The sequence below is a fragment of the Artemia franciscana genome, chromosome 2, assembly GCF_032884065.1.
Source record: "Artemia franciscana chromosome 2, ASM3288406v1, whole genome shotgun sequence".
In the NCBI taxonomy this organism is placed as follows: domain Eukaryota; kingdom Metazoa; phylum Arthropoda; class Branchiopoda; order Anostraca; family Artemiidae; genus Artemia; species Artemia franciscana.
The window spans coordinates 49,836,881-49,854,197 of NC_088864.1; the positions used below are offsets into that span (position 1 = coordinate 49,836,881).

The 17,317-nt window shown below is 31.2% G+C and overlaps 1 protein-coding gene across 4 annotated transcripts in view; it reads left to right on the top strand.

Annotated features, from left to right (window-relative positions):
- Positions 1–17,317, top strand: part of LOC136043198 (lutropin-choriogonadotropic hormone receptor-like) — a 327,975-nt gene that overhangs the window by 39,552 nt on the left and 271,106 nt on the right. The gene's annotated exons all lie outside the window — the stretch shown is intronic.

A 17,317-nucleotide genomic window follows, 5' to 3' on the forward strand; every position in this document is an offset into this window, starting at 1 on the left:
CCATAGAGCTATTTTCTGGTGATTGATGATGGATAATATTTACGCATTTTTGTGTTTGATATTAGGTACTGTCGCTTGTTGATTTGTTTTTAGTTTGTTTTTTTTCGTGGCTGTTTCTGGTCATTACGCATATAAACTATGACCCATTAATTTCCTTAATTATAACTATTGCCCTGCAGTCCCAGCTATAGTGCCTTGTGGGGAGAGGAGTATAGGATGTTGAGCATGCTGCTAATGCTTACCACCGTTTGTGGACTATATATATTGCTAAATATCAAAAATGAATAAATATAAATGATAATAGTTGTAAATATAGTAATTTGATTATAATAAACTTTCCCAATATATAGGTTTACATACTATGAATACAAAGTTATTGTTGGAAGTAAAAAATTCTGTATTGAAAATAATTAGCGGAATCGCTAGAAATGTTTACCAGGTCAAAATGGTCTTTCAGTAGAACCTTAATTTACTCCTAAGTAAACATGACTTTCAAATTAGAATTGAGGTTTAAAAAGAAGAAAAACGACAAATCTTTGACTTCCTACTTATTTATATTAACGAAACCGTAAACGTTCACTGCTAGGCTATACAAACAAACAAATATTTTCACAAGAAATCTGTCTCTAGAAATTTACTCATAGAAAAATAAGATAGCAAGCTGTTGAGAGATCAAGTCTCTTTCAAATGTATTCTGTCTGACTTGATGAGCTTGAAAGCAAAAAAGACCTTTCAAGTTTTTGCTTGTGGTCACGTTGTAGCTAAATTAGACCTATATCAGATATGTCAAATAGCATAGAGAAATACTGTACGGTATATTATAGCCATTTATAATTTGGATAAATCAGAACTAATGCTTTCCTGGAACCATTTTATACAGTAAAAAATATAGCTCTGATTGCCTTTCAAAACATTTAAACTGCAAATTCGTTTGTCTGAAGCAAATGTTTATAAAACATACCCTTTTAATTCCGAAGTATTATGATAAAATATTTGTTTGTACTTTTTCTTATTGCTCCTCAGCTGATGCATGTTTTCTTAATGCTTGGAGAAAAGAAAACTGTTGAATAGAGACCAGAGATAATGGAGGTGGCAGTCCCCCTCATTCTAGTGAGTGCCTGTGGTAGATAACATCTGTTCACCTTAAGTTTTATAATGCTGTTTACGCTCATTTATTAGCACAATTTTCCAATATTTAGAAACTAACACTTTCTTTCGAAATCTGCCGGTTCTGCAATAAGACGGAGAAGTGGGGGAATGGGGGTCTATATCCACTCAGTTTCCATTATGGATTCTCTGTCCTAATATAATCTTCCAACTGAAGGAGTTTCAGTTGTTAAACGTCGCTTCAGACTATGTTTATTTCAAGGACATCTAAGAAAAACTAAACTGCCTAAAAACGCAGTTATTGAGTTTTTAGATATCCTTTCCTCACAAAAAAACAAAGATCCAATGGCCAATTCCCCTAATAACCGCTGCAAAACTTTTCAATTCTGTAAAAACTAGGAAGTGATAAAATTTGACTTTTCATTGCTCTAAGCCTACGAGAAGTTAAATAAAAAAAACAAAAACAAATTTTTTCAACTGAAAGTAAGGAGCGATATGAAAAACTTAAAATTAACAGAATTGGCTTTTATTCAAATTTCAATTTTTTTTTTAAAGCTCTGAAAATATTTAGCGTAAAGAGTGAGGTATTGAGAAGGGGTTAACCCCATGATTTGAACAATAATTTCTGTTTGTTTTAAGTTTTGATGTCGCTCCTTAATTTAAGTTGAAAAAATGTCATTTTTTCATTCAATATCTGATCGTTTTTCAAATAATGCCGGGAAATCCTGGACCCTTCCATGGAAAATTCCCTTCCTCTGCGAAAAATTCCCCCATGAAAGATCCTCTGACCCCACCAGAAAATACCTCCCACCCAAAAAAAATATCTGTAGCCTATACTCCCCAATAAGCATTACTATATAAACAAATGGTAAAGTCCATAGCTTGTAGCCCTTCCCCCGGAGAATTGCGTGGGGGGGGTCATTTTATCCTTAAAGACATAGTTATTAGATTTGCCGACTGTACAGGAAATATAGCTATCTCAGAATTTTGACGGGGCAACTTTGAGTGAAAAGGGGCATGGGAGGGAGCTAGCGGCCCACCATTACTTTAGGTCACTTAAAAAGGGCACTAGAACTTTTGATTTTTGATCAAATAAGCCCTCTCCTGATCTTTTAGGATCACTGGCTCCATACGATCATCCCCAGGAAAAAAAGAACAACAACAAAAATAAACAAATAAAGATGTATTCGTGACCACATTTTTAAAATTCCACATTTTTGTTTATATCAAATCAAAAATTTCAGAAAGCAACGAGAAAAATAAAAAAGAATGTATTTGAGATGGAATTTCCCAGAATTATTTCCATAAAATCTAAAAAATACATGTAATTTTTTCTTCTTATCTCAGAGTTATCTAATGTTTTACATCAATAGGACATTCTTCCTAAAAACTTCACTTTCTCAGCTTGAATAGTTTTTTATGACACCATGTATAACAGGAGGAAAAAAAAAACTTTTTCTTGAAAACTATGGAAGTCTTAAAACTTCACTAAAGCTCTTCTGCCCAGCTATACAATTCCCATACCCAGAAAAAATCTTGGGTTTTTACCCCTTACCCCTTCGGGGCTACAGATCACAAAAAAGAAACAGATGTGAGCGCAGCATTGTTACTCCACAACACTATAAAGTGGCTCGTAATATTTTGCAATATATGTAGAATTCTAAAAACTACCTTTTACTGAAAACACAAAACCGACCTAAAGAGCAGGATACACTTGTTGGATCAGAAAATTGCATGAGTGGCCTGCGGACAATAAAAGACTACATTATAAGTCTCTTAATAGTCTTTCACTTTTCATAACATTGATAAATTTTAGCATACAAATATTTCTCTCCCAGAAACTCTAGTAGGCCCAGTTTTCAGCGAAACGCTATTTTTAAAACTCAACAGATATTGGAGAATATCACGAGCCAGTTTATTTAAGCTAGTTATTTAATCAAATAACTATTATTTAATTTTATTTAAAAAAAAGTTTAAACTAGTTATTTCAAGTTATTTAATTATTTAATTTTATTTAAATTTTTTAAAGATAGTTCAAGCTAGTTATTTCAATCTTTCGAACCAATTTTTAGTTTATTTATAGTTTCAACTTTTTTCTTTACTTCTATCTGATTGTTTTTAATTAATTTTATTCAAGATCCTACCCATTTTGAGGGATATCCAATTCATGGCGAGCCATTTTTATTTGTTTTTGTGCAAATAAATTAATATCGTTGTCAATATTGTTATTGTGCTATCATCATTCCATTCTTTTGCTTTCTGTTTCTATTGACAAGGTTGCCTTTTACTTACACCTCGTTATCATTTTGATTCTGAAATTATTTCTACTAGCGACTACTTTTTTCGCGATTCATCAGTGATTGTAATGATGTGTAATCACACATTTAGTTACATAACGCTGATGAAGCCCATATGCATTATTAAATTCTCGACGTTTAATTTCAAAATTAATAACTACTCAAATTGATCAATAACAGAACGAATTATGACCTATCTTGTTCTTTTTACTTAATCCTGTTGATCGGTGGTCCAGAACCAAGCTCCGAAAGAAGACCGTCCCAAATTCCTCACTCGTTATATTCTGTTTTACATAAATTCCTACTTGAGATAGCTAACTTGGGAAGGGAATGGATTCGCTGCGGAGATAATCTGTTCATTTGATTATAAGACATTTCCAGGACTTACAAGTTAAACAAAAAAGTCTGAAGAATAAATTTTTTCTCAAACACCATAATTAATGAAATAGCCCTCAAATGAATCAAACAGTTTGTGGTAATGAGCTGTGATTAAGGAGCGACGCGGCTCAATAGTACCAGGAACTCTAAAAAAGAAAATTTTATACCGATATATATATATATATATATATATATATATATATATATATATATATATATATATATATATATATATATATAGAACTGGCTTGTTATACCAATTCTAAATATATTAAATAAAAAAAAGTTTTTTAAACCGAAAGTAAGGAGCAAAATTAAAACTTAAAACGAATAGAAATTACTCCGTGTATGGAAGGGGCTGTTCCCTCCTCAACGCCCCGCTCTTTACGTTTTTGAATCAATGCATGTTTGATTTTGGCTCTCCGCACATGAATAATTAAAACGAAATTTGTGTATTAATTTTTTTGCTAAATGGCTTTCTCTTAGTTTTGATCGGCCGATTTTGAGAGAAAGGGGTGGGAGAGGAGGCCTCTTTGCCCTCCAATTTTTCGCTTACTTAAAAAGGCAATTAGAACTTTCAATTTTTAACGAACGTCTTTACTAGTAAAAAATATATGTAAATTATGTAACGAACTTCTATATTTTTATGTTTTTATTATATATATGAGGGGGTTTGCCCCGTCGTTAATACCTCGCTCTTTGCATTAAAGCTTTAATTTTGTACCAATTCTTTAAGAATGACCCCTGAATCACAAAGGCCATAGAATAAATAATTGAAATTACTAAAAATATTTTAGCGTAATAAGCGAGGTATTTAGGAGGAGATGAACCCCTCATATGCGTAATAATCTCTGTTTGTTTTAAGTTTTAATGCTGCTCCTTACTTTCAGTTGAAAAAACTTATTCATACTTATTTTTGCATTTTCTTTTAAATAATGCTAGAAAATCCTGCGCCCAGTTCAGGGTATTTCTCTTCCCCCGTGACAATTCCTCCAAGAAAAGATCCTCCCGCGTATCCCCCTCCCCTCAATCCCCCAAACAAAAAAACTCTGGAAACGTATACTTTCCAATAACCATTACTATATGTAAACACTGGTCAAAGTTTGTAACTTGCGGCCCTTCCTCGGGGACTGTGGAGGAGTATGTCAGCCCCATAGACATACTTATCATATTTTTAGACTATGCTAACAAAATGGCTATATCAGAATTTTGATCCGTTAACTTTGGGAAACAAATAAGCGTGGGAGGGGGCCTAGGTGCCCTCCAATTTCTTTGGTCACTTAAAAAGGGCACTATAACTTTTAATTTCCGTTATAATAAGCTCTCTTGCGACATTCTAGTACCACTTGGTCGATACGATCACCCCAGGGAAAAAAACGAAAAAACAAAACAAACAAACAAATAAACACGCACTCGTGATCTTGCAAAAAATACGAAGCTCCACATTTTTGTAAATAGGAGCTTGAAACTTCTGCAGTAGGGTTCTCTGATACGTTGAATGCGATGGTGTGATTTTCGTTGTGATTCTTTCGTTGTGATGGTGGGATTCTATGAATTTTAGGGGGTGTTTCCCCCTAAATTGGATGAAACTTATATATATCACCATAAAAATCCGATTCTTTTGACGTATCTATTAGTATCAAAATTCCGTTTTTTAGAGTTTCAGTTATTATTGAGCCGGGTCGCTCCTTACTACAGTTCATTACCACGAACTCTTTGATAAGATTTAATAAGTTTAGCGTTACCCATCAAAGGCTGTGAGCCTGAGAAAATTTGTCAGATTTTCGAAAATGGGAGAAATGCCCCCCTTAAAGTGAAAGAATCTTGATGAAAATCACACCATTAGCTTGACACCTTAACCTAGAGATTTCAAGCTCTTATCCGCAAAATTGTGGGATTTTGTCCTTTTTTTGCCGAGAAAATATCACGAGAGAGATCACGGATGCTTGTTTATTTGTTTGTTCTTTTTTCCCCACAGCTGATCGTATTGACCCAATGGTCTTAAAATGTCGGGAGAGGCTCATTGGAACAAAAATCAAAATTTATAGTCCCATTTTTATGCGACCAAAAATATTGGAGGGCAGTTAGGCCTTCTCCATCGCCACTTTTTCCTAAAATCGTCCGATCAAAATTTCGAGATAGCTATTTTGTTCGTCATAGTTGAAATGTCCAATAATTAAGTCTTTGGGGATGATATAACCCCCACAGACCCTTTGGAAAGGCCGTTAGATAAACAGTTTGCACAGTATTTAAGTATAGTATTTGTTATAGGAAAGTTTGCATACATTTTCAGGTTGGAGGAGGGGTGAATTTTATAACGTGGAGATGTTCAATGGGGAGAATTTTCCTTGGGTAGGTAAGTTTCCGGGGGTGAACTTTTTAGGGGAAATTTAAACTGGGAGAATTCGTCAGCAATCCTATACGAAACGTTTTTTATTTGTCTTATTTTCTCTTTGCCGACTCAATTTTATGCGTGGAGAAGTTAGGGGTAATTGTTCAGGATGAATTTTCACCGAGATTGAATTGCCTAGAGTATCTTACCATGAATAGAGGGGATTTTTCCGTGGAGGAGGAGCCAGATATTCTAGCATCAATTAAAAAACAATTATAAAGTAAATAAAAAAAGTTTTTAACTGAAAGTAAGGAGCAACGTTAAGACTTAAAACGAACATAAATTATTATGTATATGGGTTGTCCACCTTCACGCCTCGTTTTTTACGCTGAAGTTTGAATTTTGTCTCAACTTTTTATGAACTACTCCTGAAACATAACCTTAGGTTCACACAAGAAGTTGCTGCGATAGGCAATTTTCGTCAATCGCGGAAATTGGCAATTTTTGTTGTCTTGTTGTTCACACAGGATTTTCGCATCGGTCAATTTTTATCTGCAAAAGAATTTAAATTAAAACACGTGAGAAGAATGAATCAAGAAAAGCGCTGAGTTTTTGAGACCTTTTGCTTTCTTTTCATAAATTATAGAATAGAACTGAACAGCCATTATCAGCTTCTCAATAATATTATCAGTATCTTCCATTATTTTGCTGTTGCGCGGAAAATTGCTATAAAAATTGCTTCTTCGCCCGATTAAGTTGCAATTTTTCAACTCTGCAAAGTTGCTCGGAGCAACTGAAGTTGCTCAAACTGGGAACTAAATTGCGGCGACGGGCGATTTTAGCTCCTGTGTGAACCTGCGTGTGAACCCAGAGTGGGGTAGTTTAATTAGATAAATTAGAAGCTTTTTTAGAAGTACTAAAAAGCTTTAGCATGAAGAGCAAGGTGTTGTGGAGAGTGCAACCCTCTCAAATACGTGATAATTTCTGTTATTTTTTTAATGTTACTCCTTACTTTCAGTTGAAAACAACTTGCTTCTGTTTTGTAATTATTATCAGGAGTGATTGTGTATTTCTGCTTATAAACAGCTTTTGCTCTTATGGCAGCCTATACAACTATCCTATGAATTGGGCAAGAAAAGAAGGATTCTTTTATATCTACCTTTATGGTTCGTTCTTATCAATGTGCCGAAGAGTTGCTTAAAGCCCTCTATAGAATCTAAAAGTTCCCCCAGCAGTTTTCTATCCATTTTTACAAAAAAGAATATTCCTGTTTCCAAGTCATTTTCAAAGTTAGACCTCCTCTTAAATTAGCCCCCTTCCCTCGAAAAGAAACACACTCGGTCTTTGTGATTGTGTATTGTACTTTTGAAGAACACTCATCAAGATAAAAGAAGAAACAATATTCAGTGAATCTCTTAAAACTCTATTAAATATTTCCTAGTATAAACTTGTCAGAATCCCAACCATTTTTTATTTAATTTTTTCTGAAAAAAATTCGAAAAAAAAAGAAGTTTCCTTTTATCGCTTGTGCGTGTTTGAGGTTTTGACTGAAAGATCTGTATTCCACTTGGAGTTTTTGCTCAAATGACTCAGTTTATTCTCAGTTCAGGAATGTTTATTTTCACTTGTACTAAACTCAAAAGAAATAAAGGTGTTTAATATTTATCAAATCTAAAATCTAGAAATTTGTCAAACCTAGAAAAAGAATAAGGTTTTGAAAGTAATTTTTTATAGAATGGTCTGCCATTCCGAGTATCAAACAGTTCGTGGTAACGAACTGTAGTAAGGAGCGACCCGGCTCAATAGTAACCAAAACTCTAAAAAACGGAATTTTGATATCAATAGTTATATTAAAAGAATCATATTTTTAATGCTTATTTTAAATATATAAGTTTAATCAAGTTTAGTCTTACTCATCAAAAGTTACGAGCCTGAGAAAATTTGACTTATTTTAGAAAATAGGGGGAAACAACCCCTAAATTTTTGATTTTTTGCCAGAAGGCAGATCACGGATGCGTGTTTATTTGTTTGTTTGTTTTTTGTTTTTTTCCCAGGGGTGATCGTATCGGCCCAGTGGTCCTAGAATCTTGCTAGAGGGCTCATTCTAACGCGCATGAAAAGTTCTAGTGCCCTTTTTAAGCTGCCAAAAAAACTGGAGGGCACCTAGGTCGCCTCCCACGCTAATTATTTTCCCAAAGTCACCAGATCAAAATTCTGAGATAGCCATTTTATTCAACGTAGTCAAAAAACCCTATAACTATGTCTTTGGGGACGACTTACTCCCCCACAGTCCCCGTGGGAGGGGCCACAAGTTACAAACTTTGACCAGTGCTAACATATAGTAATGGTTATTTGGAAGTGTACAGACCTTTTCAGGGGGATTTTTAGGTGGGGGGTTGAGAAGAGGGGGATATGTTGGGGGAACTTTCCTCGGAGGAATTTGTCATGGGAGAAGAAGATTTTCATGAAGGGAGCGCAGGATTTTCTAGCATTATTAAAAAAAACAATGAAAAAATAAATATGAAAAAGTTTTTCAGCTGAAAGTAAGGAGAAGCATTAAAAATTAAAACGAACAGAAATTATTACGCATATGATGGGCTCACCTCCTCCTAATACCTCGCTCTTAACGCTAAAGTATTTTTAGTAATTTCAACTATTTATTCTGTGGCTTTTGTGACTCAGGGGTCATTCTCAAGAAATTGGGAATTCTTAAGAAAAGTGCAAAAAAAAAAAAAAAATGCAAATTTCGTTTTAATTATTCATCTACGGAGAGCCAAAATCAAAACATGCATTGATTCAAAAACGCTCAGAAATTAAATAAAAAAACAAGTGTTTTTAACGGAAAGTAAGGAGCGACATTAAAACTTAAAACGAACAGAAATTACTTCGTATATGAAAGGGGATGCTTCCTCATCAACGCCCCACTTTTTACGCTAAAGTTTTTACTGTTTTAAAAAGTAGAGTTAAGAGAAAGAGTCAAACTTTAGCGTAAAGAGCGGGGCGTTGATGAGGAAGCATCCCCTTTCATATACGAAGTAATTTCTGTTCGTTTTAAGTTTTAATGTCGCTCCTTACTTTCCGTTAAAAAAACTTTTATTTTATTTAATATGCTTCAAAGATGTCCTTCTATTCCAACCTCATCTATTTCAGCTCAGTAATACTGCTAAGATCGCGTAATAGTTTCTGACCGATTCAAAAGTTCCTTAGCAAATTTCTGAGAAAAATGTACAAAATTGAAGAAAACTCTAATCGCAGTTAACTGTGTTCTGCATTATGCCTTGCTTGATAAGCTCCGTGTTTTAAAAACACATACCTTCTTGGGTAATTTGTTTTTATTTCAATTCTTCACCAATAAAAGGGACCGCTAGGCCTAAAGTTCTTTAAGCCATCCAGCTTTGTGTACAAGAGGGAAAGAGATTGATTGTGTATAATTTGATAGGTGTTCACTCACTTTAGTTAATTCATAAACATTCTGGTAATGCCGAACCTTGAGACAAATGACACAGCACCTTCATATTCATTCAATCTTTCTTACGCCCAACATCGCCTTGTCTAAGCTTCTATTCATGCTAATGACTAATGCATAATTAATTTTCTTTTAAAACTTGGTCCCATAGTATATTTTTAAACTAAGCTTTAAAAAATGCCAACACATAATTTCAAACTGAAATTAGTTAAACAGGTGGATTTTCTCAACCTTGACAAAAAACTATGTAGTTTTCTTAACCTTTCCTTTAGGTTCAAATATGATTGGAGATAGGCACTTCGGCCTGTCTAAGGTGGCCTGTGTTTCCACTAACCCTGAATTTTCCTATAGGACCATTTAGCTGTCCAATACCTCCACGAAACTTAAAATGAACAAACACTAACAAAAGCTCCTTTTTTAAAGTTTGTATATTTACGAATATTAACTTTCGGGGTATTTCGAAAAAGCCTTATTTCTTTAGAGGAAATTTTGGGATTCCTGAAAATTTGGAATAATAAAAACAGTGAAGGTTACTTACATTTACTCTGAACAATAGTAATGTTACTTTAAAACCTTAGATAAAACTTTGCAATTATTGACTAATTGAATTTAGTATTCAATTTCTGGAATGTCCAGTACTTTTATCAATACCCAAAGAAGATTCGATAATATGGTAAAACACTTCTGATTTTTTTTTTGTTTAGATGGATGACATTTTAATATGATTTTCCGAATTTTATCAGGAAGTAGAAAATTTGGTGATAATTTGAATTGTGGTGATTATTATACAATACTTCATGGTACTCAATTTTTATTTTTGAAAAGTGGACAATCTTTATAAGTACCTAAATAAGATACGACGGAATGGAAAAATACTTTACAAAAATATCTTATCTAGATAGATGGCAATATTATTTAGTTTTCCATATTTATCAAGCTGTCAAAGTTTTGGTTACTGTTTGGCACCTTGAAACTTAGTATTGTCATTTGTCAACTTATGGCTGGCTCATTTAGACGTTATGGGAAAACATATAATCCTTTAGTGTGTGAGCCGATTCATTGGAGATTTCTCTTAATGGGTTATAGGATAGGATTTTCATATATATATATATATATATATATATATATATATATATATATATATATATATATATATATATATATATATATATATATATATATATATATAAATGTATATATAATATAAAATATGTATATATGTAATAGAATATAAAATAGATTATCAGGTTTACCGACTCTTGAACATACAACATATAATTGCCCATGGGAAAAACAATCCGTATTCAGATCTATACCTCATTATTCTAATCATTGCCCTTGAGCTTTGTTGATGGTGATTGCTAATCAAACATTCCCTGTGTCCCCATCGTCATTTATATATCCCCCCCGTTCCCCCCGGCGTCCCCATTGTAGTTGTGTCCCTGTGTCCCAGTCGTCATTTATAGTCGACAAACATGACGTCAGTAGACCCACAAACATGACGTCAGTCGACATACACGTCCCAGTTGTCATTTGTGTCCCGGTGCCCCAGTCTTTAATTTCTCTTTGATTGTCCCGGTCGTCATTTATATTCCCTGCGTCCCGGTCTGACCTTTTTTAGTTTTTTTCTTCTTTTGTATTAATGCTAAAGCCAAGGTTCGAACCTGGAACCTCTCGGACCTAAAACCTGGAACATAACGCTTTACCAACTCAGCTACTTCGGCTTGAATACATTTACCTTTTTTAGTTTTTTTTATTTTATTTTTTGTTTTCTTTTTCTCCTTTATTTTTCTGTTTTTCTCCTTTTTAAATTATTTTTCTTTTTTGGTTTTTAGTTTTTTATTTTTTAGTTTTTTTTATTAGTTTTTGTTTTTTTTTCTTTTTAGTTTTTTTTTGTAGTTTTTACCTTTTTTTTAGTTTTTCTGCTATTTTAGTTCTTTTAGTAGTTTATTTTTAGTTTGTTTGTAGTTTTTACCTTTTTTAGTTTTTTTTCTTCTTTTGTATTCAAGGTTCAAACCTGGAACCTCTCAGACCTAAAACCTGAAACATAACGCTCTACCAACTCAGCTACTTCAGCTTGTATACATTCGTTTTTGAATTGGTATATGATGAAATAATTTAGACGTCATATGCGGACTGACAGACAAATAACTTATTTTTTTTTATATATATATATATATATATATATATATACTAGCTGTTGGGGTGGCGCTTCGCGCCACCCCAACACCTAGTTGGTGGGGGCGCTTCGCGCCCCCCCCAAGCCCCCCCGCGCGCGTAAGTCGTTACGCGCCATAATAGTTACGCGCCATTATAGTTGTGTCCCTATGTCCCACCTGTGAATATAGATAAACACAAAAAAAAAAAAAAAAAAAAAAAAAAAAAAAAAAAAAAAAAAAAAAAAAAAAAAGGAGACAGAAGGAGAAAAGGAAGACTGTTTTCCTAAATTAGTGATTAATATAGACCAGCACTTGAATGAGGCCTTAACCCTACTCATCCATACAATCACATAGGTCAAACAGCATAGCCACACACAATCAACCATAAAGAATAATCCATGGACAGGCAGTCATGTCGTCAATAAGTATAAGTCGTCATTTACCAAACCATAGAAAAAATAATATAGACAAATAATTCAGAGGCAACACCCAACATAAGGGCTCATCAGGAGAATACACTGGCCTATATAGGGTTTCGCCACTCTAAATTCTCTACCCAGCACAGTGTTGTGGCTACCACAGAATATCCATGGCATCCCCGCGTCAGGTATCACCCCCAAAATACATGTCTATGAAAAAAACAGCAAATGTAAAACAACCAAGTAAAACCAAAACAAGCTTATCCTGTTAATATATCCCTCCCTTTAGCAACAATAGGTAAACTAAATATTATAAATTTTACCAAATCACAAATATTAACACATTGCCAAAAACCTGAATGAACTAAACAATTATATAATTCATCTTTACCATGTGGCTAATTTTTTAAAAAATTCCGCTCAAATAGAAACACAATTCAAAATAAATGGCGCTGTGACAACATTTCTCGAACCTCCGAAATTAGTCAAAAATTTCTTTAAGTATTTCTAGATAATTCTTTTGATATTTATTTAAAAGTTTGAAATAATGAAAACTAAATTTTTTAAATTGCCAAGTTAATTTATTTGCAGAAAAACCTCTTGATATCAATTTTTGGCTTAATATATATATATATATATATATATATATATATATATATATATATATATATATATATATATATATATATATATATATATATATATATATATATATATATATATATATATATATATATATATATATATATATATATATATATATATATTTCTATATTGAATATTGAAATATATATATATATATATATATATATATATATATATATATATATATATATATATATATATATATATATATATATATATATATATATATATATATATATATATATATATATATATATATATATATATATATATATATATATATATATATATATATATATATATATATATATATATATATATATATATATATATATATATATTTCTATATATATTTCTATATTGAAATTTCTATATTGAAATATTGAGCATTGGTGATTTCTCTTTTCATGATATATATATATATGGTTTTAACTACGTAAAACTTGCGAATATACAACATTCTTTGCTGTCCCATTGTCTTTGCATATAAATAGATTGTCAGGTTTGCCGACTCTTGAACATGCAACATATAATGGTCCATGGGAAAACCATCTGTATTCAGATCTATACCTCATGATTCTAATGATTGCCCTTGAGCTTTGTTGATGGTGATTGCTAATCGACCATTCCCTGTCCCGGTGTCCCGGTCGTCATTTATATCCCCCTGTTTCCCCCGGTGCTCCCGTTGTAGTTGTGTCCCTGTGTCCCGGTCGTCATTTATATTCCCTGTGTCCCGGTCGTCATTTGTATCCCGGTGTCCCGGTCTGTATATACATTCGTTTTTTAGTTTTGTTTTTCTCCTTTATTTTTTTCCTTTTTTTTTCTTTTTTAGCTTATTTAGATTTTTAGATTTTTTAGTTTTTTTATTAGTTTTTAGTTTTTTTTTCTTTTTAGTTTTTTTGTCCCGGTCGTCATTTATATCCCCCTGTTTCCCCCGGTGTCCCCGTTTTAGTTGTGTCCCTGTGTCCCGGTCGTCATTTATATTCCCTGTGTCCCGGTCGTCATTTGTATCCCGGTGTACCGGTCTGTATATACATTCGTTTTTTAGTTTTGTTTTTCTCCTTTATTTTTTTCCTTTTTTTTCTTTTTTAGTTTATTTAGATTTTTAGATTTTTTTGTTTTTTTATTAGTTTTTAGTTTTTTTTCTTTTTAGTTTTTTTGTAGTTTTTACCCTCTTTTTAGTTTTGTTAGTTTTTTTTTTACTTATGTCCTGGTCGTCATTTATACTCCCTGTGTCCCGGTGCTTTGTTGATTGCTAATCGAACATTCCTTTTGTCCTGGTCGCTTTCTCTTTGAGTGTCGTCATTTATTTTTTTCTTTTTTAGTTCTTTTAGTTTTTACCTTTTTTAGTTTTTTTTAGTTTTTTAGATGAAAATTTTTTTTAGTTTTTTCCTTTTTTTTCTTTTTAGTTTTTTATTGGTTTTTACCTTTATTTTAGCTTATTTTTCAGTTTTTTCCTTTTTTTTAGTTTTTTTTTTATTTTTTATTTTTTTTTAGTTTTTACCTTTTTTTTAGTTTTTTTAGTTTTTTTAGTTTTTTAGCTTTTTTACTTTTTTTATTAGTTTTTAGTTTTTTTGTAGTTTTTGCCTTTTTTTAGTTTTTTCAGTTTTTTTTAGTTTTTTATTGGTTTTTACCTTTATTTTAGCTTAATTTTCAGTTTTTTCCTTTTTTTAGTTTTTTTTAGTTTTTAGTTTTTTTAGTTTTTTACCTTTTTTTAGTTTTTTTATTTTTTTTAGTTTTTTAGCTTTTTTATTTTTTTTATTAGTTTTTAGTTTTTTTGTAGTTTTTGCCTTTTTTTTAGTTTTTTAGCTTTTTTATTAGTTTTTAGTTTTTTTGTAGTTTTTGCCTTTTTTTAGTTTTTTTAGTTTTTTAGCTTTTTTATTTTTTTTATTAGTTTTTAGTTTTTTTTGTAGTTTTTGCCTTTTTTTAGTTTTTTTCAGTTTTGACGTCACCTGATCCAGTTTGTTCAGGTGACGTCACCTGATCCACGATCCACAGATCCACAGACAACTTATTTTTATATATATAGATAGTTTTTTTTTTTTTACTTATGTCCTGGTCGTCATTTATACTCCCTGTGTCCCGGTGCTTTGTTGATTGCTAATCGAACATTCCTTTTGTCCTGGTCGCTTTCTCTTTGAGTGTCGTCATTTATTTTTTTCTTTTTTAGTTCTTATAGTTTTTACCTTTTTTAGTTTTTTTTAGTTTTTTAGATGAAAATTTTTTTAGTTTTTTCCTTTTTTTCTTTTTAGTTTTTTATTGGTTTTTACCTTTATATTAGCTTATTTTTCAGTTTTTTCCTTTTTTTCGTTTTTTTTTATTTTTTAGTTTTTTTAGTTTTTTACCTTTTTTTAGTTTTTTAAGTTTTTTAGCTTTTTTACTTTTTTTATAGTTTTTATGTAGTTTTTACCTTCTTTTTAGTTTTGTTAGTTTTTTTTTACTTATGTCCTGGTCGTCATTTATACTCCCTGTGTCCCGGTGCTTTGTTGATTGCTAATCGAACATTCCTTTTGTCCTGGTCGCTTTCTCTTTGAGTGTCGTCATTTATTTTTTTCTTTTTTAGTTCTTTTAGTTTTTACCTTTTTTAGTTTTTTTTAGTTTTTTAGATGAAAATTTTTTTTAGTTTTTTCCTTTTTTTCTTTTTAGTTTTTTATTGGTTTTTACCTTTATTTTAGCTTATTTTTCAGTTTTTTCCTTTTTTTTTAGTTTTTTTTTTATTTTTTATTTTTTTTAGTTTTTTACCTTTTTTTAGTTTTTTTAGTTTTTTTAGTTTTTTTAGTTTTTTAGCTTTTTTACTTTTTTTATTAGTTTTTAGTTTTTTTGTAGTTTTTGCCTTTTTTTAGTTTTTTCAGTTTTTTTTTAGTTTTTTATTGGTTTTTACCTTTATTTTAGCTTATTTTTCAGTTTTTTACCTTTTTTTAGTTTTTTTAGTTTTTTACCCTTTTTTAGTTTTTTAGTTTTTTTTAGTTTTTTAGCTTTTTTATTTTTTTTATTAGTTTTTAGTTTTTTTGTAGTTTTTGCCTTTTTTTTAGTTTTTTAGCTTTTTTATTAGTTTTTAGTTTTTTTTGTAGTTTTTGCCTTTTTTTAGTTTTTTTAGTTTTTTAGCTTTTTTATTTTTTTTATTAGTTTTTAGTTTTTTTTGTAGTTTTTGCCTTTTTTTAGTTTTTTCAGTTTTGACGTCACCTGATCCAGTTTTTTCAGGTGACGTCACCTGATCCATCCACAGATCCACAGACAACTTATTTTTATATATATAGATATATATATATATATATATATATATATATATATATATATATATATATATATATATATATATATATATATATATATATATATATATATAGATTTTGTTTTTTTTTCTTTTTCTCCTTTATTTTTCAGTTTTTTTCCTTTTTTTAGTTTTTTTTTCTTTTTCAGTTTACATACAGCTCAATCCTTATAATGACGTCATTCGACAGACAGACAGACAGACAGACAGACAACTTATTTTTATATATATATATATATATATATATATATATATATATATATATATATATATATATATATATATATATATATATATATATATATATATATATATATATATATATATATATATATAAACTTTGAAAGGGGCTAATTTAATTGGAAATTGAAGGTTTTATTTCCCTTTTTAACATTCGAAAGTGATTGGAGGGTAAACAATGCACCCTTTTCTTCAAAGAAATCTGATCATAATTTTGAGGTTGCCATGTTGTTCAGCATAGTTAAGGTCAAGAAATTAAATCCCTTGTAATGAATCCCCCCCCACTAACACCACAGCCCTTTGGGTAAGGGTGGTAAGTTATAAAATTCACCAATCGGTTACAAATAAAAGAAACGAAACAAGTTTTTTAAACTGAAAGTAAGAAGAGATATTTAAGTATAAAACGGACAGGAATTATTCCATTTTTTGGGGGATATCCCCTCCCCAATACCTTGCTCTTTAAGCTAAAGTTTTTTAGTACTCTAAAAAACCTTCTTATTCTAGAAGGTTTCTTAGTCTAAGCCCTTCTGTTACACTTGTCAATCTTAAAGAATTGGGGCAACTTCAAACATTAGCGTAAAGAGCGAGGTATTGAGGAGGAAGAACCCCCCTCACACATAGAATATTTTCTATGCGTTTCAAGTTTTAATCTTGTTCCTTACTTCCAGTTGAAAAAGCTTGTTTGTTTTTGTTTTTTTAATTTTACCTCAGATCGTTTTTCAAAAAAAGGCAGGAAAATCTACCTACCTCCTCCATGAAAAATTCCCTCCACAGAGATTTCCTCCCATGTAAAATCCCCCATCCTGGAAAATTCTCCCCCTGACAATACTATTCCGGCTGAAAATTCCCCCCAGAAAATTTCCTGCGGATTATTCCGCCTCGGAAGTTCTCCTTAGCCTGCTTTTATTTGAAAAAAGAATTGTTTTTTATTTAATTCCTGATCTTTTTTCAAATCATGTCAGCATTCCCTCTCCAAGAAAAAATTTTCCCGGATATCCCCAAC